This window comes from Sciurus carolinensis, chromosome 8 (genome assembly GCF_902686445.1).
Source record: "Sciurus carolinensis chromosome 8, mSciCar1.2, whole genome shotgun sequence".
Classification (NCBI taxonomy): domain Eukaryota; kingdom Metazoa; phylum Chordata; class Mammalia; order Rodentia; family Sciuridae; genus Sciurus; species Sciurus carolinensis.
In genome coordinates this window covers 24,765,584-24,789,777 of record NC_062220.1, presented here as the reverse complement: position 1 = coordinate 24,789,777, position 24,194 = coordinate 24,765,584, and the positions used below count along the sequence as shown (strand labels likewise).

The following is a 24,194-nucleotide window of genomic DNA, read 5'->3' as shown; positions in this document are numbered from 1 at the left end:
TGTGTGTATAATCTATTTTTTTTTTTTTTTTTTGGTACCAGTACTTGAAACCAGGGATGCTTAACCACTGAGCCACATTCCCTGTTAATCTATTCTTTTTTTTATTTTTAGTTGCAGATGAACACATACCTTTATTTTATTTATTTTTAAATGTCCTTTTACATAATGGTCTTTTCTTATTAAAGCTTGAAATACTAAATACTTAGAATATAGCAGTCACTCCTTTGATCCATTACCCTTAATCAAATTAATGGTATTTATCTTCCTTTATTAGAAGTTCTGTTTAAGTCAGATAAAAACAATTGACTCCCAGAGAGTTCCCTCAGTTAACAGTAAAATCTTGGGCAGAATGGAGTGTCGGAAACAGTCCCTACCTTTCAGCAATTTTTGTCATTAGAACAAAATCCTTTTGTAGGTCATGAACTTTTTAGTAGGCTGAGTTTTGAGTTAGTCTCAATTAAGGTTTCTGGTTGTTAACTTGTACCACCCAAGCTCCAGATTAGCAATTGGAGAAAGAAGCCATGACGGAATTAAAGTAACCTTGGCAACCATTATAATGTAAATGAGCATTCTTGGAAAGGAAGTTGGGAGCGTGGGCACTTGTTAGGGTATTCCTTTATTACATTTACAACTGGAGCAGATAAGCATTTTACTGTTTCAAAATACTGGTGTAAGCTGCCCTTAGGACATTTTTGAGTCCTGTGCTATTCCAACCTTATTTTAGTTTTTGAGAATCTAATGCCATATTATGATATGTATATGAAGTAAAAAATTTATCTTTGGTGTGCCTCTCCTTCATACACTTTAAGACCTCTTTTTTTTCTGTTACTATCTTTTTCACACTGCCTTCTGGCATTGATGTTGTTGCAGCTGTGCACCAAATCTCTGATACACAAAGGAAGCCGCTTAGGTTTCCGGAGAAATAGTGTGGTGTGTAACTAGTCTATTGTGGTGGCCAAAATTTCGTTTATGTGGAACTGGTACTACTAAGGCTTCTCCTTAAGCAACATGAGAGAGAGAAATCTTTGGTCTCAAATTTTTATGTTTTGTTTTAGCTTTTCAACTTCCAAAAAAAAAGTTTTAGTGCTGGTTTACTCTTTGTGGATCTAGTCATAAAAATGAAACCAAAGTAATTGCAACTGAAGTTGAGTTGCAAAATTAAGCACTCTATTTGTTTACTACCTCCCTAATGAGTCCAGTGGTTTTAACAGGGGGCTTGTGGGTGAAAAGTTTAAGGTTCCTGTACAAGGTTAACCACTGTTACCATGTATTAGGTAAATGGCTTCCCTGAGCCTCAGCTTTTCTTTTGGTAAAGTAACAATAAAAACAATCACTCTGTTGTGGGGCAATATTTACAAAAGAAACTAAAATATAACTAGTGGTATGGTCAAGAATATCCTAAGACAGAGATTTTAAATTTTAAGGTGATACACCTCAGATGCCCTAGTTAGCTTGCTCCAGGTAAAGCTTTTACATTTTTTATTTTGGTTTTGCCTTTCCTTTCTCCTTTTTTGTTGCGTTGTCATTCAGATCATAACTCCAGTATAACAACTTACTTTGTTGGCTTAGTCATACACAGATGATCCTTAACCTCAAATATTTGAGCATTTGTTATATGCAAAATTTGAAACTGTGTATAAGGAATAAACATGAAATATGTAAAAATATCTAGGCATGTAAATATATAATTCCTACCTTTGAATATAACAATCATTCAAATACTTGGGAAACAGTTCTGATGTTACTTTTCCTAACCCCACATCTTCTGTTCTCCATGGAAATCATTCCTGGAGTTGTTTTCCATGTGATTTAGTCTGTCACAACCAAACACATCCTAGTAATCCTTTTCTGAATCTGTTAACCTGAAGTTAGTGTCTCTTGTAACGGGTCATATTCCAAATGATAATTCTTGAGATGTTGCCTAACCTGTAGCAATTTTCTTCCTTGTTCACTGTACTGTTATTTTATTTGCTGACATTTGTATTAGTTTTTTAAGCTGACACCTCCCAGTGAAGTCTCATCTTGAGCTTTTAATTATTTCATCAACAAATGTTAATATTGATTTTTTACTAGTCCTGTGCATTTTTTAGATAAAGAGATGTACATTTATCCTTCATGAATCTCATTTTGTATTTGCAGCCCATTATTTTTATTTGCTTAGATATTTGTTATTTTAAAAAATTTTATCTCATGGTATTATCTTTATTGATAGGTTTATATAACTGGAAAACTTATGAGCTACATTTAAATTTTCAGCGTTAATGAACATTACTAAAGTTAACCCAAATACAGAACCCTTTTAGCAACCATTAGATACTTTCTTCTAGAAAGATATTAAGTCATGGGTTAATAATCTGAGGATGGTTGTTCAACTAATTGTATTGCTCACCTAGCTAGCATAAGAAACTTTATCTTAACTTCACCAACCGTATGTGTTTGACCTACTTTATTTCTCTAATATCTGTCTAGTAATTTTGTCATCAGTAAAATTAGGTTAGTATGATTTTTTTCTTGGTGAATCTATTCTGACTTCTGGTGTTATCTGTGCCTCTTTTTGCCCCACTGTAGGCGAATATAGAAATTTTCTTGGAATCCTTGTTAAGCTTTGAATATTCAAGAATTTAGTTTGGGTCTCCCCCGCCTTTGAAATTGAGAAAATTAATTGAATTTTCTTGTGTTTAGTCTTCTAGCTTCTCTTCTATTCTTCATGAGATATCATGGAGATCTTGATGTCTTAGACTCTAATTTATCTAGTACCAGAGATTTGAAACCATACCCAACTGGATGCTCTTTTATTATTTCTCCTGTCTCAGGCATCAGTTCCCTGTAATCTTCTGTGTTTTGTTCTTTCTAGTACGTAGAATTATTCTTGACAAACAAAACACAAGCAAGATAAGAGTTGAATAGGTGAGATTTTCTATAATATCTTTTAACATGATAGAAGGGCTTTTTATATTTTTGTATAGAATTTTGTTTGAAAAAAGATTGTATGTGAGCACTTTTCATAAGCTTATGTTGATCTTCTATTATATACCAGGCACAGCATTAGATATTTGTGCTCCAAAGATGAATAAAACATGGTCTGTGCTCTCAAGGAGGTCACAAGTATAGTTGGAGAGATACTCCAACTGTATAAACTATATAAATATTTATTATGTGTCATGATAAGGACTGTTAGAAGATGTTGAAAATCCTGTGGTGATACTGAGTAAAAGCAACCAATTATGAATAATAGGGCAGGTTTATATAAGCCTCCACAGAGGAAGCTCTGTTTAAAGTGGATTCTTGGTTTTGTTTTGTTTTATTTGTACTTGGGATTGACCCAGGGGTGCTTTACAACTGAGCGATATCCTCAGTCCTGTTTTTTTTTTTTTTTCCAAACTTGGAATCCTCCTGTTTCAGTCTCTGGAGTTGTTGGAATTAGAGGTGTGTATCATCATTCCTGGCTTTAAAAATTTTTTTAATATATTTTTTGTTAGATTATTATAGTTATACATAGTAGTTCAATTCACTTGACAAAATCATACATGCACGGGATTTGATTTCCTTTCTCCCCACTTTTGCTCCCTTCCTCCCACCCCCTCTCCTCCTCCTACTGATCTTCTTTTCACTCATTTATTTATTTTTGAGGATATTTTGTACATACACATAAAGATGAAATTCCTTTTGGTATAAAGGGAGAATAGACGTTGGAGATGGCTTGGGGTGGGACTGGAAGAATAACATTTTTTTTTTTTTTTTTTTTTTTGAAGAACAGCATGTAGCTGGGTGTAGTGGTGTTGCTTGTCATCCCAGTGACTCATGCTGAGGCAGAAGGATCAGAAGTTTAAGGCAAACCTCACAATTCAGTGAGATGGAGACCCTGTCTCAAAATAAAAAAGAACTGGAGATGTAGTTCAGTGGTTAAGGGCCCCTGGGTTTAATACCCAGTATCCAAAAAAAAAGGAAAGAAGGGATGACCAGCATGTAATAAATGGAAATAAATGATGAATGGTAGAGGCCAACATGCTATGTTGAAAAACATTAAAGTCTGGTATGGTTGAAGTGGTATATAAAGGGGAGTCCCAAGAAATGAGGCTGCAGAGAATAGTGGAACCATATAAAAAAGGATCTTATATACTGTCCTAGAATTTGAACTCTAAGAGGTACAAAAGCATTATTGAAGGGTTTTAGGTAGGAAGTGTGATCAGTACCAAGCCAGAGTCCTTCCTTATGCCATACTGTATGCTAGTTTAGGCTAGGTATGTTGTGGTAACAAGCAATCCTCAAATTTCAGTGGTTTACAATAATAAAGATTTTTTTTTTTCTCATGGTGCATATCTATTTGTATCTCTGTTCCAAAACTCAGACAAGAGATTCATCTCCTATCCAAGAGGGAAATGAGGCATAGTAGAATTACATAGTTGATATGAAATGTGTTTAGAAGTGGAATGTCATTTCCTAAGATTTCATTGGTTAAACAAGGCACATGGCTAAGCTGACATCAGATATTCAGGGATGCCAATCATCCACCAGGGAGGAACAGTGAATATTTTGAATAATAATGTAATCTATTTATAAATCAAATTTTATTTATTTTCTGGGATTACCCTGGTGCTGCTGGTGTCCATGTTCCTAGTGAATTGTAGTAGCCTGAGGCAGTAAAACTATTAGTGGACAGAGAAATGAGAGACCAAAAAATATCCTAGCAACTTTAGTTTTCTGCACTCCCTAGTGCTGCTCTGGTTCCTGAAGCTTTCCTTTGTGTCTGTGTACTAATATAAAAGTGCCATGGTCAGATTTACATTTTAGAAATATTGCTTTGGATGCAGTATGGAGCATGGGGACATCACATCAGATAGATGCAGGAAGAAGTTTAACTTTGTGCAGAAAAAATGATTGGTAGTGTGTTTCAGATACAGAAGCACGAACTCGGGGCCTGCCTGTAGGAATGGAAAGATGTAGATGAATCTTTTAGAGTTACTCCAGATGTTGAATCAGGTCCTGGTTACCATGTGCAGGAGTGAAAGGGAAGACAGCTATGCTCAGTTCTTCAGATTTGCATTGATTGATCAACAAAAAAGGTAAAACAAGTAGTGGTAAAAGATATCTTAATTTTAGACATGTTGAGTTATCTGTGGAACATCTAAATGGAGATAACTCGTAAACATTGGTTAATAGTCTCACAGAATGTGAAGAATATTATTAAAATGATCAGTTCATAGGGCTGGGGACACAACTCAGTGGTAGAGCACTTGTTTAGCATGTATAAAGTGCTGGGTTCAATCCCCAGCATCTCAAAAAACAAACACAAAAGCCATGAAAATTGAGGGTAAGAAGTCATAGATATGAAGGAAAGGAATAAAAGGAGATGGGTAAAGACAAGAATCTGAAAGTAAAAGGATTAGTAAGCTAAAGATCTGGAGTGTGACCTTGGTAGTGGTTAGTAAGATGGAGTAGAGAACGTTATTGGAGATGAGATTGAGGTACTTAGTTAAGGTCTTCATGGGCCACCCACATGGATTGTTGAAATCATCCAATATAGGAGATGAAAAATGAAAAGGCGCCCAGACAAACCACTCTGGAAGTGGGAACTCATGCAGGAGATTTTGTTAAGCAGACGGGCAGAGTGTCTACCCACAGGGTGAGGAGGGGGGCAGCGGGGGAAGGAAGAATGAGGATAGAGAATGGAGGAGGAGAGACCGAGGGAGCGGGAGAGAGAGGCAGTGGAGCTATTCTTAAGTAGTGGAATTTCACGGGCTAATAACAATGGGCCAGTGGCTGAGGAGGAGGTTCGCAGGCTAACAATCTGGGTTCTAAAGTGGCGTGAGGGAGGGAGAATAATGGCGGCAGCAAGATAGCAGATCTTATGCCAATAGGAGAAACTCCTAATTATCTGCTCAATATGTAACTGTTTCTCTTCTTCCTTATTAGCAGAACCCTGGGCAATATGCACTGAAAAAAATGATACTTAGAATTAAATTCAATTGCATATGACAGTAACCCCCAAAAGCAATGATTTATATCTGTACATGGGTTTTTTTTCCCTCATAAAATATGCTATCTTTGTTTATGTAAAATCACGTTTCACATGTTTTACTGCATTTATGGTATTTATTACATTCTAATTTTAGTAAGTCAGTTTATTAATTCGACTCATTTGTAAGCCTTAGAACATCTATGTGGTATTTTATTTGTAAAGAAATATACAGATAAATATAAGAATGGTATGGTGGCTCCACAAAAATGAGAGGCCCATATGCTTGTCCTTTTTTTTTTTTTTTTTTTTTTTTTTTTTTTTTTTTTTTTGCGGTGCTGGGGATCCAACCTAGGGCCTTGTGCTTGCAAGGCAAGCACGCTACCAACTGAGCTATCTCCCCAGCCCTGCTTGTCCTTTTTAAAAATAAATTTTTTTAGAAATTATGTTTGTGGTTCTGGGAGTTTAACCCTTGGATGCTAGACCACTGAGGTATATATCCCCAGCCCTTTTTAAAATTTATTTTGAGATAAGGTCTTGCTAAATTGGCCTTGAACTTGCGATCTTTCTGCCTCAGCCTCCTAAATTGTTGCGATTACAACATTCACCACCTCACCCTTCAGATTTCTGTCATTTTGCTACATATTCCTAGTGCGTTTTTTCCATTGTTGGGAACTCTTTCATGGTTCAAGATGACTTCTGGAGCCTAAGGCAATATTGCTCTTATAGGCTGCAAGAAGGAGGAAGGACAAAAGGCAAAAAGGGCTTTCCCAGAAGCCCCACCCAGCAGCCTCCGCTTTATCATTTGGTAAACACAGTTTGATAGTGGTAAACACAGGTTGATAGTGGAATTTCGAATGACTTGAATCTGAGAGGAGTTTAATAGATGGTAGTAACTAGGAGGGGAAGAGGTGACTAGGTAAATGCATAACCTTAAGGGAGCTGCTTTTTTATGAGAGTGAAGTAGTAGTGTTCCGGGGGAGTGTGGCAGGTGAAAGGTTTACAGGGTGTGTATGGGGCACTATACCAGGCTTTCTTAAGGACCAGCAAGGAGGCAGGTGTGTCTGGAGTAGAGTAAATGGGAGGGAGATTTGTAGAGATGAGGCCACCAGGTAGCATGGAGCGAGATATCACATACAATCTTAATAGGTCATATTAAAGATTTTAGTCTTTGGCTTTTGCTTTAAATGATATAGGAAACTTCTGAAAGATTTTGAGCAGAGGACGACATGATCTGATTTAAGTTTTAACAAGCCCACTCTGTGAGTTTGAGAATAGACTTAGGGGTCAAGAGTGGTATTCAGGAGACTAGGTAGGAGTGTTACCAGAGGCCTGACTCTGAGGATCCAACAAATCAAGTCAGCCACCCATCACAGAAAACAAACAGAAAAGGTAGTGGTGAAAAGCGTGAAAAGAAGTTTAATCGGTGTAACTACTCCAGTAATCAACGGGACCCACATCCTTAACTCTGTCTTTGAGAAACTGACAGTGATTGTAAGTTTTATAAAAGGGGAATGAGGGCAAGGGTAGGGAGTTTGCATAGCTGCAGACTTCACAGCTGCCATTGCAAGTGATCTTGATCAGGTGTGGTGTGGTCCATCACTGCCTCAGGATCCATACAGTGGGGACTTGTCTGAGATAAGAAAGTTGCTCTTGCCTGGGTTGGGTAACTTCTACTCACCATGTTTATCGATCAGACCTGTTGTTCCTGGAATCCAAAGTGACTCAGAGCAAAGGAGACAGATGCAAAATGGAGGCAAAGATTTCAAGTCTTTCATCCTGCTTTTAGCCACACATTGGACATTGGCAGGCAAAAATAAAGAGTCTAAGTTCTTATTTCAGGAGCTTACTGTAATAATCAGAGAAGAGATGATAGTAGTTTGGACCATATGATAGCAGTGAAGACCTGTGTGTACCTTGAAAGTAGAGCAAACAGGGCATGTTGATGTATTCCTCCAGTGTTTGAAAAAAAAAGAACAATTTTGGCTCAGAGTCTTTGACCAGAACAACTGGAAGGATAAGAGCAATAGGGAAAAGTTATCCAAAATGGGGACAGTTGTATTGGTACAGTTATGTGCTGAAGATATATCAGTATCTTTCTGTTTCAGTATATTCCTGTTTCTTGCTGGGAACGTAGCTCAGTGGTAGAGTGCTTGCCTGACGTATACAACAGCCTAAGTTCAATCCCCAGTACTGCAAAAAAATTAAAATAAATAAATCCTTTTTTTTCGCCTCTGAATCTTTTTCTTTTTCTCTCAGTACACATTTAACTGGCTTTCATACATTCATTCACTCACAAACAAATTACTATTGAACAATTACAAAGTGTTGCAGCCTTTATCAGTTAGATTTCTTTAGTTGCAAAGCAAATCAGATTAGACTCTGCTTAATTGACTTAAACGAAAAAAGGAATGGGGTAGGGTAGAAAAGGAAGGGGGAAGCTATATGGATAATACGGGTAGCTCACAGAATCAAAACAAGTGCTAAAGAATCACCTTGGGAAGAGCTCTGAACTAGTATCTTCTCATTGGAGTCTAGGTAGTATAATGGAAATAATGTTTTAAATCAGGATTATCCCATCTGGATAAACCACTTTAATCATTGTATCTAATTTCAGAATGATATTGAGTTAGATGCTGGTTGTCAGGGTATGAGGACAATTCAAAGGTGAATAAAATATAGTACATAAATTTGGAGGTTATGTTAGAGTAGAATTAATAAATAGTGTGTTATTTATTAAAATTAGAGTATAATAAATACCATAGATGCTATAACAGATATAGAAAATGGTTATTATATGGCTCATGAACAACCTTTTTTTTTTTTTTTTTGTGGTACTGGGGATCAAACTCAGGGCCTTGTGCTTGCGAGGCAAGCACTCTACCAGCTGAGCTATCTCCCCAACCCTAATATTTTTAACTTTAAATTTTAGTAGGTCTTAAAGGAATGATAAGCAAGAGAAAATGTTCAAGAAACATTTTTGTCCACTAATGCAGCATGAATAATAAATGTTGTGAAGACTTAGTAAATTATGGTACATACATAGAATGTAATACTTTATAGCCATCAGAAATTATGTTGCACAAGTATACTAATGAGAAGGGAAAATGATCATTGCCTTATGAGAAACAAAAAAAAAACAGATTATAAAATAACATGAACTGAAAATCTCAGTTAAATTGTAAGTATGATTGGTATGTTTTTGCGTGTGTGTTTATATGTGTGTGTGAGTGCATGTATGTAAGTGTTCCAGTTTATAGAATTCACTATAAAATTAAAATTAAATTTGAGTGTTAGTTTGGATAATTATTGGAGGTCGGGGTGAGGCTAATTTTGAGACCAGTCAGGTTATTATCTAAGTAATTTTCTGAGAGAGAATCGGGACCTGACCTAAGATAGGAAATAGAGATGAGGGGATTTAATATTTTAACAATCATGAGCCAACTTTTAAACTCCTGTGCTATCTTACAGATCTTGTTTTTATTCTGCAAGACCTTTAAGAAGCTCAACTTGAAAGAGCATTTTAACATAGCCTGTTTTTGGAAAGGTCTAAGTATAATAAAGCTTAACTTTGAAGGAGGCATTGGGGATTTTAGGTAGGGTGTCTGCCTTCTTTGAGACAACCTTGATGTTGAACTTGAGCAAACAAACAAAAAAAAAATCTGAAAGGGGTCTTCTCTTTTAAGTAGAAGGTTCTAGTTTCTCCCAAATAGACGTCTTGCCAGGTCGAGCGCCTTGGCACTTGCCTGTAATTCTAGTGACTCAGGAGGTTAAGGCAAGAGGATCCCAAGTTTAAAGCCAGCCTTAGCAACTTAGTGCGACCCTGTCTCAAAATAAAATAAGGGATGGGACTGTAGCTCAGTGATAAAGCACCCCTGGATGCAATGCCTAGTACTAAAAACCCCATACAGACTTCTTTACTATTTACAAATAGCTTTATTGAGATAAAATTTCATACTATAAAGTTCACTCACTTAAAACATACAATTCAGTGAGTGATTTTTTTGGGGGGAGAGGTATATATACAGTCATATAACTATCACCAGAAGTTAATTTTAGAACATTTTCATCATTCCGGAAAGAAATCTTGTGATAGTCATTTCTCACACTACTACTAGTCTGTTTTCTGTCTAGATTACCTATTCCAAACATTTTATATAAATGAAATCATAACAATGTGTAGACCACTTGACTTTTAAAGTCTCTTTCTAAATTTTTTCTTTTTGTGTTCCATATTTTTAGAATTCACTTTCAAATTTATAGTGTCTGTACCTATCTTGTCTGATAAATTTGCTTCTTACTTCATACTTATATCTTTTCATTTATATATATATATATATATATAGTATATGTCAAACAATTTGTACTATTACATAGGTTTTTAATGGACATTAAATGAGTTTGTTTTTAGCCAGGCACAGTGACCCAATCCTGTAATCCCAGCTACTTGGGAGGCTGAAGCAGGAGAATCACAAGTTTGAGACCAGCCTCACTCTCAAAAAAAAAAAAAAAAAAAAAAAAAAAATGGTGAGGCATGCTGGGGTTGTAGCTTATTAGTAGAGAGCCCATGTTAAATCCCCAGTACCACGGGAGGGGCGGGGCACGTATTTTTGTTGATGTTTCTGTGTCTGAATTTCTTTTGTTCCCATTTTTGCTCTTATGTATTCAATTTTTAGCTGAGTAATGTTTATACTTACACTGCTGATGGAAAGTTTGTTACTTAAGCCCTCTTTATTCCTGCAGATTTATTTAATTATACATTATTTGGTAGGAGAGAGGTCAAAAGTTTACTGAAAAGAAAATTAAGCCCACTAGGAGACTATCAGCATGTTGTAATATTTCATTTCTCAGTTCCTTTAGATCTTTCCTCATTATATAATGTGAAATACTGTAATTGAGGGATTCTACCTTACAAACATAATGTCAGTTGTGTTTAAGACTTCTTTGGTATATATATATACCAAATATATATTCCTTCTATTATTTGCCAGAACACAAAGATAATTAGCAGGAGGGTAAAATAGTGTACATTCCTTTAGTTAGAATCTTCTTAGTGCAAATAGTAACCTTTTGGATCTGTGGGTGTTCTGTTCAATCCATGAAAAAAGGCAGAAAAATGTTTACTTCATTATCTTTTCAAGTTTCTCTTCATGTGACCTTTCTCCCCCTGTCATAGACTTTACATTTGACAAATGAGGGAAGGATACTCATGATTCCTAGGCAAATGCAACATAACTATGTAATAAACATTATTTTAAGTCCCATAGCTGAACTTGTGAAAAGTAAGGAAAATCCTCAGGGGTAAAAAATGAACAGGGAATTGAAAACCCAGTTCATAAACTAAAGTTCTGAGTTACTAAGAGACTTCAGTTTCAACAGCCATGTGGGAATAGGACACTTTCAATTTTTTTCCCCATCCATAGAGCTCAGTTCTTTGAAAGGTTACTACATCATTGATAAGATGATGTAGGAAAACATCTGCCCAGTGGCACAGAGATGTCAAGGAAGTTTGTCTACTCTGTATGGCTTTTGGTTGGAAGGTTTTCTGTGAGAATTTTTTTCCTGAACTTGTCCTCATGTAAGTTTGGTTTAGAATGTCCATCCTCTATTTGGGTCCAGGAAACCCAAAGCCAGAAAATTAACACAGAAGGTAGTCTTGGCTCAGTGACTGTCTTATGGAATCAGATTGAAGCAAATGCTAAACTTCTCTATAGGGATATCTTCAATCTAGACCATAAAAGATTTCCACAGTTAAAATGTGCTCTAAGGTTTTGCTGTTGTTTTGTTTTTAATTGACCTTAAAAAATATATATATATATATAATCATTGACCTCCCCCAGCGACTCAGGAGGCCAAAACAGGAGGATTGCAAGTTTGAGGCCAGCCTCAGCAACTTAGTGAGACCTAAACAAAAAAGAAAAAGGGCTGGGGATACAGCTCAGTGCTGTAGTGCCCCGGGTTCAATCCTTAACACTGCTTAAAAAAAGAAAAAGAAAAAATGCAGTCGTTGACCTTTAAAAAACTCAGTGGACAACATCAATGGTAAAATGGATAAATTGTGGTACATTCATACAATGGAATACTGTTAAAAGTGTGGAAATGAATAAATTGCTGCTATGCACAATATTGTGGTTCAGTATTACTGAAGGAAGAAAACCAGACACAAAATAAAACTACTTGGTGATTTTAGTTATATAAAGCTAGAAACCCTAATATATGGTGTTAGAAGTCATTTTTGAGGAAGAGGGAAGGCATATTGATTAGGAAGGGGAATGGAGGAAGTTTCTGTGGCGCTGGTAACATTGCATTCTTGACCTGAGTGATAGTTGCTTGATTGTTTCACTTTATGAAAATTCTTTGAGCTTATAATTGGTATACTTGCTTGCTAATAGAAAGCAGGAAAATAAAATATGATAGATGTCATAGAAAAGATTGGATAAATAGTACAACAAAAAATGGTAGAAATAAATCCAAATATATTAGTATCATACTAAATGCAAATGAATTTTGCATTTAGAAGACAGAAGACAGATTACCAGACTGGGGTTGTGGCTCAGTGGTAGAGCACTTGCCTAGCCTGTCTGAGGCACTGGGTTCAATTCTCAGCACCTCATATAAATAAATAAAAATAAAGGTCTATCAACAACTAACAATTATTTTTAAAAAAGACAGATTGTCTTTTGTAGCATTTTCCCAAGATGATTGACATTAGTTCATTTGCTCTGTGTATATACCATCCCTTCATCTAGGGGCAGAGTTTATTCCTCCATTCATCTTGAATCTGGGCTGACTTTAGTGACTTGATGAATAAAACATGGCAGAAATGACATTCAGGAACTTTCGGGGCTAAGGCAAGAGAACTTAACCACCTAGTATAGCTTCCATCTAGTCTTCTTTGAACATTTTCTTTTGAAATGCTCTCCCATGGAACTCTTAATCTGGGGACCTATCTACCATGCTGTGAGGAGCCCAAACCAGATGGAGAGCCAGCTGAACAGCCAGCATCAAGTGCCAGCCATATGAGTGATTGGAGGAACTGTCTTCCACATTCCAGTTACAGGAGAAATCATACAGAGAAAAACACAGGCCCCAGGCATGTGGTCCCAGTCTAGCCATTTTAACCATTAGAGTCACCGTACCTGAGGTTTCGGATAATACAGAGCTGACAAAAGCTGACTTTGCTGTATCCTCTCTAAATTCCTGCCCTTGGGACTGTGTGCATAAGAAGATGGTTGTAGGTTTATGCCATGCAGCTTTTGGATAGTTTGTTTGTAATAATATATAACTGAAACAAAACTTGAAACCTGGAAATGAATGCTTCCATAATCTAAAGTCTGTCTTGGCTTTGAGATTTGATGGTAGACTGAAGATGGAGGAACCTTGAGAAGCGTGTTAGTGAAGGTTTGAAACACAGTGAGAAAGGTGTTTTTGGAGACCAGGAAAAGAGAAAGCATTTATTATATAATGGTACATGATTTATTGGCACTGTTATGTGGTAACTTGGAAGATATAAAATGTAATGAAATTGATCTAAGTAAATTTCTAGGTAAAATGTTGAAAAGTGCTACCTTGCTTCTTTTAACTGCCTTTGATAAGATACAGAGAGGTAAATGAGCAAAAAATAAACTATTAAGAGGAAATATTTTTATCCCAGTATTGATTACATTAGAAAATAAAACTTTTTCTTGTTCCCAGTTGCTGCAGCTGAGGATGACTTTTAAAGAAATGGTTTCAGAGGAAATATAAAATTCAAGATGCTGGGAATAAAATGTGACCTTAAGTAAAGATCTCAAGGGTGCAACTATAAATTCCTTTGCTAAGATTTCAGAAAGATTTGAGGCTTTGCCTCAAGTCAGTTAAAAGAATGTCTGAAGATCTTAAGGGAGGGGTAGGAAAGGTGGTGGAATGAGATGGACATCATTACCCTATGTACGTGTATGATTACACGAATGGTGTGAGTCTATCTATATCTTGTACGACCAGAGAAATGAAAAGTTGTACTCCATTTTTATACAATTAATCAAAATGCATTCTGCTGTCATGTATAACCAAATAGTACAAACAATAAAAGTGTTATTATTCATTAAAAAAAATAAAGATCTTAAGGGAATATTCAACCCACTCAAACAGTATGGCTTGTAAGGATCTTAAAGATATTGTTTTATAGTACAGTTTTACACAAGACTTGCGATGGAGAAAGTGGGTATAGTTTTTGTATACTGGATCTGTGTCCCAAATAAGATTCATCAGAAATTCAGAGGCTTTTTAAGAAATTGTTCATTAACTATCTCTATATAAAAGGAAGGATTATTCAAAGGATGGAGAAGAGGTGTGAAGAATCACTCTCAGGAGTAGACCTTGACTGTAATGGAGGAAATGGTGTTGTGTTTATGATTAAATTTCAGAATTGAATGGGCCAGTAACTGCTCTGTATCTCTTGTTCCTTCCCCCTTTTCTTCATATTTTGAATGGGAGTGTCCATATCGTTTTCCTGAGTCAGTCTTAGTGTTGTGTGTTTGTATGTTGGGTGTGTGGGAGCAGATAATTTGTCTCTTTAATTCAGATCAAGAGGAACTATACTCCAGTAGCTGTACCTGAGGAACTGCATCTGAGGAGCCTCAACCACACCTGGACCTGATTTAGATATGGAGATTCTGAACATCAAGCTGATGCCATAAATGAGATGAGAATTTTGAAGGTCTTAGGAGAGGGTGAGTGTATTTTGCATGTGGGAGGGACTTGGGGCTAGAGGGTGGTCTGTGGTAGCTTGTCTCCAAAGTGGCTACCATCAGTTTCTTCCCTTCTTACCATTCACAGGTGGAGTCTATTTCTCTCCTCCTCTTGAATGTGGGCTGGCTTTAGTAAAAACTTACTTAACTAATAGAACGTGATTTTCTGGGACTTGTAAGGCTAGGTCATAAGAAGCCTTGCAGCTTCTCTTGTGGCTTTTGGAATTCACTCTCAGAACCCAGCCACCATGCTGTGAGAAGCGCAAGCCATATGAAGAGGATACATGTAGGCATTCATTAAAAGCCCCAGTGAGCTACTGGCAAACAGTAAGCATCAACTGTCAACCGTATGAGTAAGTGAAGGAGCTACGTTGGACAGTCCAGCCCTAGCAGACACCAGTTGGACAAGTACAAGGGTTCCAAATGTATGGTCCCTGATAAGATATCCCAGCCATCTTAATCCATTCAAGTCACTACACATTGAGGTTCTGGACATTGTGGATCAGAGACAAGCTGTCTCTGCTGTGTCCTGCCAGCATTTCTGGCCTGTAGAACAATGAGAATAATAAAATGATGTTTTTTAACAACACTAAGTTTTGGGGTAGTTTTTTATCTGGCAATAAATAACTGGAACATTGGCCATTGAATAGAGAATAATCCAACTATATGCAGTATAAGAGGCATATCTAAGACATAAAGGATCAGTGAAATTGGAAGTAAAGGTGTGGAAGAAACCTACTCTAAAAGAAAGCCAGTATAATAGGTTAATAGTAGGAAAAATTGGGCTGTAGTATAGCTCAACTGGCAGAGCACTCACCTAGCCTGTGCGAGGACTTGGGTTCAATTCTCAGCACCACAAAAGAAAATTCATTTGGAGGCAAAAATCATTAGTTAAACAAGGGGAGGGAGAGATTATAAAGGAAATAGTGAAGCAAGAAGCTCTAATTCCAAATCAATATTCATCTTAATAGTATGGCCTTAAATTTTATATAGAGCACTGGGCACAGTGGTGCTCATGCCCATAATCTCCAGGTACTTGAAATGCTTAGAATAATCACAGGCTTCAAGCCAGCCTGGGCAATTTAGTGAAACCATGTCTCAAAAATAAAATAAAAGGGGTTGGGAGTAGCTCAGTAGAATGCTTGCCCAGTGTGCACGAAACCCTGGGTTCAATCCCTAGTTCTACAGTAAAACAAAAAAACCCAACTAGATAGAAAGAAATACAGACAGAATTCAAAATATATAATTAACCACATTAACTGGGCATGGTGATGTATATCAGTAGTCCCAGCTGCTTGGAAGTCCAAGTAGAGGATTGCTTGAGGCCAGCCTGGGCAGCATAGCAAGACCACCTCTCAAAAAACAAACAAAAACCGCAAACCAATTGTGTGTGTATGTGTATATATATAGACACACATATACTCACACATATGAAGAAATTTAGGAATAGATCAATAAATCTATGAAGTGGGATATTTTAACATATCTTTTTCAGTAATTGATTGTCAAAGTTTGAGAAGATTTGAATAGCCCAAAAGGCTTCATTTGGTGTGGGCATGTACAGAGTGTGCCACATAATAGATGAGAATGTTCTTCCTTTTTAGGCAGTTTGTTTATTTATTTATTTATTCATTTGTGGCACTGGGGATTGAACCCAGGAATACTCTACCACTAAGCCACATCCCCACCCCTTTCTATTGATTTTGAGACAGGGTCTTGCTAAGTTGCAGAGGCTGGCCTTGAACTTGTGATCCTCCTGCCTCAGCCTCCTGAGTTGCTGGAATTACAGGCATGTGCCACCACACCTGGCTTTAGGCAGCTCAAAAATTATGAACAGATGCTGAGTTCATAGTAAGTCTCAACAAACTAGTAAAGGGGTATGATGCAGGCTATGTTTTCTTAATTTAGTTAAGATTAAAATTGAACAGTGACTGGGGATATAGCTTATTGGTAGAATGCTTGTCTAACAGTCAGGGTCTTAGGTTCAGTCCCCAGCATTGCACAGAAGAAAAGATAACTAAAATAACAATAGCTGGGTGTGATGGTGCACACCTGTAATCCCAGCGACTTGGGAGGCTGAGGCAGGAGGATCACAAATTTGAGGCCAGTCTTAGCAATTTATCAAGACCCTGTCTCAAAAGCTAAAAAAGGCTAGGGATGTGACTCAGTGGTAGAACGTCCCTGGATTCAAACCCCTGTACCATGGCAAATAAATAAGTAAATAAATAAATAATAACAATATTTGGAAATTTAAAAATCACATATCTAAGTCAGAGTTCAAAGAAGAAATAATGGAAATTAGAAGTAAAGCTGAATAATATAAATACTATCCAAAAACCTTAGGTTACAAGCCAAAACAGTTGTTAGAAGAAATTTACATACTTTAGTATTTATACTAGAAAAAAAAGAAGCTTACTAAGTTTTAGTGTAAGTATTCAACTGAAAAAGTTATAAAAAGTTATGAGGAAAACCAAGAAAAGTAGAAGGAACAGCTGGGCACAAGGCGCACACCTGTAATCCCAACTGCTCGGGAGGCTGAGGCAGGAGGATTTTGAGTTCAAAGCCAGCCTCAGCAAAAGTGAGGCACCAAGCAACTTAGTGAGACCCTGTCTCTAAATAAAATACAAAATAGGGCTGGGGATGTGACTCTGTGGTTGAGTGCCCCTGAGTTCAATCCCTGGTACCAAAAAAATAAAATAGAAGGAACAAATAGTGAAATTGAAAACAAAGATGTAATAGGATCAACTAAATTGAAAGTTGATTTTCTGTGGGGAGAAAAAAATTAGTGAAGACTTTACAAACGCTACTAAAATTGAACAAGAGGATACAAATACAGCATAAAGTATGAAATAACAAATGTGTTCAGTTAAATTGGAAAATTTAATGATGAACAACTTTGTGAAAAAAATATATAATCTAACTCAAGAAGGAACTGCAGAACTGGAGCTCAGTGGTAGATCATTTGCCTTGCATGTGTGAGGTCCCAGGTTAGGTTCCCAGCACTGGAAAGAAAAGAGAGACAGACACACACAGAAGGAATGAAGACCCAAAGACCTATAATCTATATATAGTGTTCTATGTAAGACTAAATATAGTGAATTAGTAAGTAAACATTGACCCAATAGGAAAGAAGCACCAGTGGGAGTTTCAAAAGTTTTATAAAGTTATAATTGATACATTAAAAACTTCACATTTAATGTGTACAATATAGGAAAAAAGTATACAGTTGTGAAACTATCATTACGATTAAGATAAAGAATGTATTCACTACCTTTGAAGTCTGCTGCTCATTTCTAACCCCAACCTCATCTCCAGGCAGCCACTGATCTGCTTTATATTATAATAAATGAGTTTGCATTTTCTAGTCTTTCATATAAATGGAATTATGCAGTATATATGCCTTTTAAGGGGAAAGGAACAGGGCCATTTTGATTTTCACTTAGTATTATTGTTTTGAGATTTATCTATGCTCTGTGATCAAAAGATCATTCCTTTTCATTACTTAATAGTATTCCATTTTGTGGCTAGACCCCATCAGTTGACAGGCAGCTGGTTTATTTCCAGTTTGGGGCTGTTACAAATAATGCTACTGTGAATATTAAGTAGGAGTGTTCATAGACATATGTTTCTATTCCTCTTTGTTAAATATCTGGGGGTGTAATGGTTGAATTATATAAACATTTTTAACTTTTAAGAAACTGCCACAGTTTTCCAAAGTGGTTTTGCTAATTTACATTCCCACCAGGCTTGAGTTTTGCTATGGTGTGTCTTTATTTTTAACCATTTTAATAAGTGTAGAGTAGTATTTCATTATGGCTTTAATTTCCTTTTCTTTAATGACTATTTCTGAGCATCTTTTCATGTGCTTATTTGCCATTTGTATGTCTCCTGTGGTGTTAAGTGTCTGTGCAAATCTTTTTTTGCTATTTGTGGTTGAACCTGGGGTTGTTTGACCACTGAGCTATATCTCCAACCCTTTAAAAAAAAATTTTTTTTTTGTTTGAGACAGGTTTTGCTAAGTTGCCTTAGAGCCTCACCAAGTTGCTGAGGCTGGCCTCGAACTTGTCCTCCTCAGCCTCAGCCTTTTGAGTCAATGGGTTATAGGCATGTACCATTGCACCATTTTTGTTTATTTGGTTTTTCAGTGCTGGGGATCAAACCAGAGTCTCATACATGCTAGGCAAGTGCCCATTTTTTGTTTTTGGTATTGGTGATTGAACCCATTAGTGCCCTTATTTTTTATTTTTAGATAAGGTCTCACTAAATTGCTTGGGGCCTTGCTAAATTGCTGAGACTGGCCTTGAATTTGCTATTCCCCTGCCTCGACTTCCTGAGTCATTGGGATTACTGGTTTGCGCCACCACAACTGATAGCCCTTTTTTTTTTTTTTTTTTGCAGTGCCAGGAACTGAACCCAGGGCCACACACATACTAGGAAGTGTTCTACCAAACCCTGACCATGTTTAATTGGGTTTGTCTTCTAATTATTGAATTTTGTGAGTTCTTTACATATTCTGGATACAAGTCCTTTATCAGATATATGATTTGCAAATATTCCCTCCCAGTCTGTGGCTTGTTTCTGTTTTCTCTTCACAGTGCTTTTTGAAGAACAAAAGCTATTCATTTTGATGAAATCCAGTTTATCAATTTGCTCTTTTATAAATGGCTTCTATTTTTGTTGTCATAGCTAAGAAATCTATGCCCAATCCTGGGTCAAAAAAGTTTTCTCCCTTTTTTTGGTTTGTTTGTTTGTTTGTTTTGGCATCCGCCCTCTCATGTGGTCATCTAACTGTTACAGCTGCATTTGTTTAAAGATTGACCTTTTCCCACTGTTGAAAATAAGTTTTCTAAAGATATATGGACTATTTGGGACTTTCTATTCCATTCCCTTGATCTGTTTGTCTAACTTGATTACCACTACCAGAGTCTTTTGATAACTGTATGCGATGTATGTTTTTTTTGTTTTTGGATTTTTTTGTTTGTTTTTGCTTTGTTTTATTTTTGTACTGGGGATTGAACCCAGGGGTGCTTTATCCCTGAGTTACATCCCCAGCCCTTGTTTTTTTTTTTTTTTTTTAATTTTTAAAATTTTTTGGTGCTGGGGATTGAACCCAGAGCCACATTCCCAGTCCTTTTTATTTTTTATTTTGGGACAGGTTCTTGCTAAGTTGCTTAGGACCTTGCTAAGTTGCTGAGGCTGGCCTTCAACTTGCGATTCTCCTCTCTCAACCTCCCGAGTCACTGGAATTACAGGTTTGTGTGCCGCTGCACCCAGATCTTCATAGCGATAGTTTTTGTCTTAAAAACTGGTGGTATCAGTTTTTAAGCTTAATTTTTCCTTTTTAGTTTTGTTTTAGATTTGTTTTTGCTCTTCTGAGTTCTTCTTACTTCCCTGTGAATTTAGAATTAATTTGTCAATTCCTACAAACAAAAGCTTCTAGAATTTTTATGGGAATTGTGTTGAATTTGCATTTGGGGAGAGTTCATAGCTTAGTATTGAATATTTTTGGCCATGAATGTCTACATTTATTGTGAACACCTTTAATTTCTCTCAGAAGTATTTGGTGTATAAGTCTTGTATATCTTTTTTCAATTTATTGCTGAACATTTCATATTTTTATATCATTATAAATGAAATGACACTATGATTTGTCTTTGTTAGTATGTAGAAGTACAAATTGATTTTTATGAATTGGGTTTTTTTTTTTTTTTTTTTCCCAGTATTGGGGATTGAACCCAGGAATACTTTACCCCTGAGCTACATCCCCAGTCTTTTTTTTTTTTTTTTCTCTTTCCACATTCCAGGTCCTTTTTATTTTTTATTTTGGGATAGGGCTTGTTAAGTAGCTGAGGCTGACCTTGTAATCCTCCTGCCTCAGCCTCTGGAATCACTGGGATCACAGGCATATGCGCCACAGGGCTAGGCTCCGTCTTTAATTCTTTAACCTTGATGAATTCTTGTGTTAGTTCTGGTAACTTTTTTGTAGATTCTGTTGGATTTTAGGTTGAGGTAGTCATGTCATCTGTGAATAAAGACAGTTTTACTTCTTTCTTTCCAATCTAGATGCCTTTTGAGTATTTTTCTTATGATCTAGAGCCTCCTACTCTATTGAATAGAAGTGGTAAGAGTAGGTAAGTCTTGTTCCTGATCTTAAGGAAGAGCATATATCCAGGCTGGGATATTTAGAGCTGCAGTTTCCATAAGTGCTGCTTCAGTGGCATTCTACACATTTCCATATGTGGCAGTTTTATTATAATGCAGTTCAAAACTCTAATTTCCCTTTTGATTTTTTTCTTGACCTGTGAGTTACTTAGGTGTATGCTCTTTTGTTTCCTAATATTTGGGAGTTTTGCAGGTATGTTTTTTCTGTTGATTTTTTAATGTAATTCCATTGTAGTCAGAGAAGATACTTTTATGACTTGAATTCTTTTAATAAATTTATTAGTCTTAGAGTCATGCTTGGAATATGGCTTATCTCGTTAGTTTTTTGCATTCATTTGAAAAGAGTATGTATTTTCTATTATTGGTATAGGTTTCCTTGTGTTTCTTGTTCTTACGTTTCATGAGCATCTTGAATCAGTGAGTTTATTATTTTTATCAAATTTGAAAAAAATTAGCCATTATTTCTTCAACTGTTTTTGTGTTTCTCCTACCTACTCTTTTAAGGGACTCCAATTACATGTAGAATAGACTGCTTAAAGTGTTACCAGCACTCACTGATGGTCTTTTTTCCTCTCTGGTTCCTTTTTTTTTTTTTTTTTTTTGTAACCCAGGGTACTCTACCACTGAGCTATATCCCCAGATCTTTTTATTTTATATTTTAAGACAGGTTCTCGCTAAGTTGCGGAGGCTAACCTTAAGCTTGTGATCCTCCTACCTCAGCCTCTCAAGTCACTGGGCCTGGCTTTCTGTTCATTTTGGATCATTTCTATGGGTCTTCACATTTACTCATTTTTAAATTTGTGGTTTGTCTAATCTGTCATTAATCCCATCTACTGTAGTTTTCATGTGGTTGTTCTAATTTTTATCCCTAGAAGCTGATTTAGGTCTTTAAAAAATATCTTTCATGTTTCCACTTGGTTATGTTTTAATACCCTTTTCTAATTTTAATATTTGTATCAATTCTGTGTTGGTTTTATGGATTGATTGTTCTCTGTATGGGTCATATTTTCCTGCCTCTTTGCATGTCTGTTAATTTGTGTGGATACCCAACATGAATTTCCCCTAGTTGGGTACTGGATCATTTTAATTTTTATTTGTTCTGTGTCACAGTGAAGTTGTTAATACAGTTTGATTGTTTCCTTAAGATTCGTTAGGTGTGGCCAGAGCAGTTTTCCATCTAAAATAGTTATTGCCCAGACCCTTTGGAATTACTTCACCTACTGACATGTAAATTGTCAGGTTTTCTGTTCTGGTTGGTGGGAAGGGACATTGTTCTATTCTGTTTGAGTGCCAGTTAGTGTTCCCTCTAATCCTGAGTGCTTCCGTATCTTGCTGGGTACTAGGGGTACTCACTCCAGAACTCAAGGTGCTTTCAGTGTGCATGCAGCCCCTTCTTCTCTGTCTTGTCTTGCAAACTCACTGCCTTGGTCTCCCCCAGGCTCTTCACTCCAAATCTTAACTAAGATTTGCCCCTGAGCTTTCCTGGGCTCTTCCTGTCTCAGCTCTACCCTGCAGATGTTCACCTAGCAGAGACATTCACAGAACTCACTTCACCTGTTTTCTCTCTTAGGGCCCACCATCCTTCATTGCCTGATGTGCCTTTAAAGCCATCTTTTCTTATATTTTGTCTTTTTTGTTTGTTTCAGGCGGGTGTATAAATCCTTTGTTACTCCATATTGTCTAGAAATGGATATACACTGTTTCCTATACTTCTTTTGTGTGTGCTTAAAATGTTTCATGTTGAACATGTACATTAAATGGGTATATTTGTTAAAGTAGGTGTATTAATTGAATTTTCCAAGACTTGGGTTTAACTTCACCTTCTTGTTTGCAATCATTTTGAGAAACTGATATTTTAGGTTTTAAGTGTTTAAGTGTTTTTAGTAATTCCTTTTGGTTTGATTTTTATCTAGAAGACAGATCTAATATGTCCTATGATTGTATGACTAGAGCAATTCTTCTCTTCCTACAGGCCCTGAAATTTGAACTCAGTATCACTATCTTGTTTCATATGAGCATCCAAATAGCATCAGGTGGTCAGTTTTTTTTTTTTTTTTTTTTTTTTTTAACTTTAAAAGCAGTCCATCCATCTGGTTTGATTTGATCTTGTGACCTCCCAGAAAAGTAGAAAAAAATGAAACTTTTTACATCCTGAGTCTTTAAAAAACAAAATCCAGTATCTTTAAACATTTCTACAGTGGAACCTTTTAAAAAAAGAAAGAAAGAGAGAGAGAGAGAGAGAGAGAGAGAGAGAGAGAGAGAGAGAGAGAAAGAAAGCACTTTCCCTTACTCTAGTAAATGAATAATTTGAGTACTATTTTATTATAAATAATTGATTATTAAGATTTCCTGAGGTAGGAAGACTATGTTCTATCTGAATAATTTAAAGGAAGTGATAGGCCCATGAATTCTGTTGGTGGGAGTAATAAAGGAAAGAAAGATATTAGGTTGGTTTTGAGTAGGGTGATTTTTGTAGTTAGAGGAGGGAGTTTGTTGGTCTTCTCAGGTAGTAGGATCATCCACTGCTGTGGGTGGTGGTACTTGCTGTTTAATCCCAGCAAACTTGGGAGAACGAGGCAGGAGGAGTGTAGGTTCAAGACTAACCTCAGCAATTTAGTGAGACCTTGTCTCTAAATAAAAAATAAAAAGGGCTGGAGATGTAGCTTCCTGGTAAAGTACCTGGGGTTCAATCCCCACTACCCAAAAAAAGGAAGCAGGTTCATCTGATAAGAGTAAGAAATAGGAAAAACTGACTTCTGGATGGGATGGGGAAAGCTTAGAATAGATACTCTGAGATAGTGTGATTCTCACCTTTAAGAGGATGAGGACAGAGACTCTTGTGCAATACACAATTGGTGATTAATTTAAAAGGAATGAAAATGAAGTTTTCTCTCCCAAGAAATAGAAATTTAAATCATTCATTTCTAGAGCTGTATTCTTTGTAAACTGGAATATTTCAGTTTTTATTGTGCCAATTTACAGAATTATAGGCTTAGGAAGGTGGGGAAGTTTCAAATTTCTGCTACAGTATTTTTATAGAGTATAAAGAATGAGAAGAATATAGTGCTATTCAGAGGTTAATGAAGATGGCTTGGTAGCCACCTCAAGTTGTTAGCATGTGAGTATGTATGTATGTACTTGTGTACATATGTGTGTAGGCTACCAGCTGTTTAGGACCTGTCTTTTCTTTCTCTCCTGTTGTGACTTCCTTGATACATTTGTGTATGTAGCCTCCATGATGAAAGTGTGCTAGCATGCACTATGTGTAGGACTGCATTCATTCTTTTTTCCTTTGCAGTGCTGGGAATCGAACCTAGGCCTCTTACATGTAAGAGGCAAATGCTATA

At 36.5% G+C, this 24,194-nt stretch overlaps 1 protein-coding gene across 3 annotated transcripts in view; it reads left to right on the top strand.

Annotated features, from left to right (window-relative positions):
* The window catches only part of Ahcyl2 (adenosylhomocysteinase like 2), a 173,907-nt gene that overhangs the window by 25,683 nt on the left and 124,030 nt on the right, over positions 1-24,194 (top strand). The gene's annotated exons all lie outside the window — the stretch shown is intronic.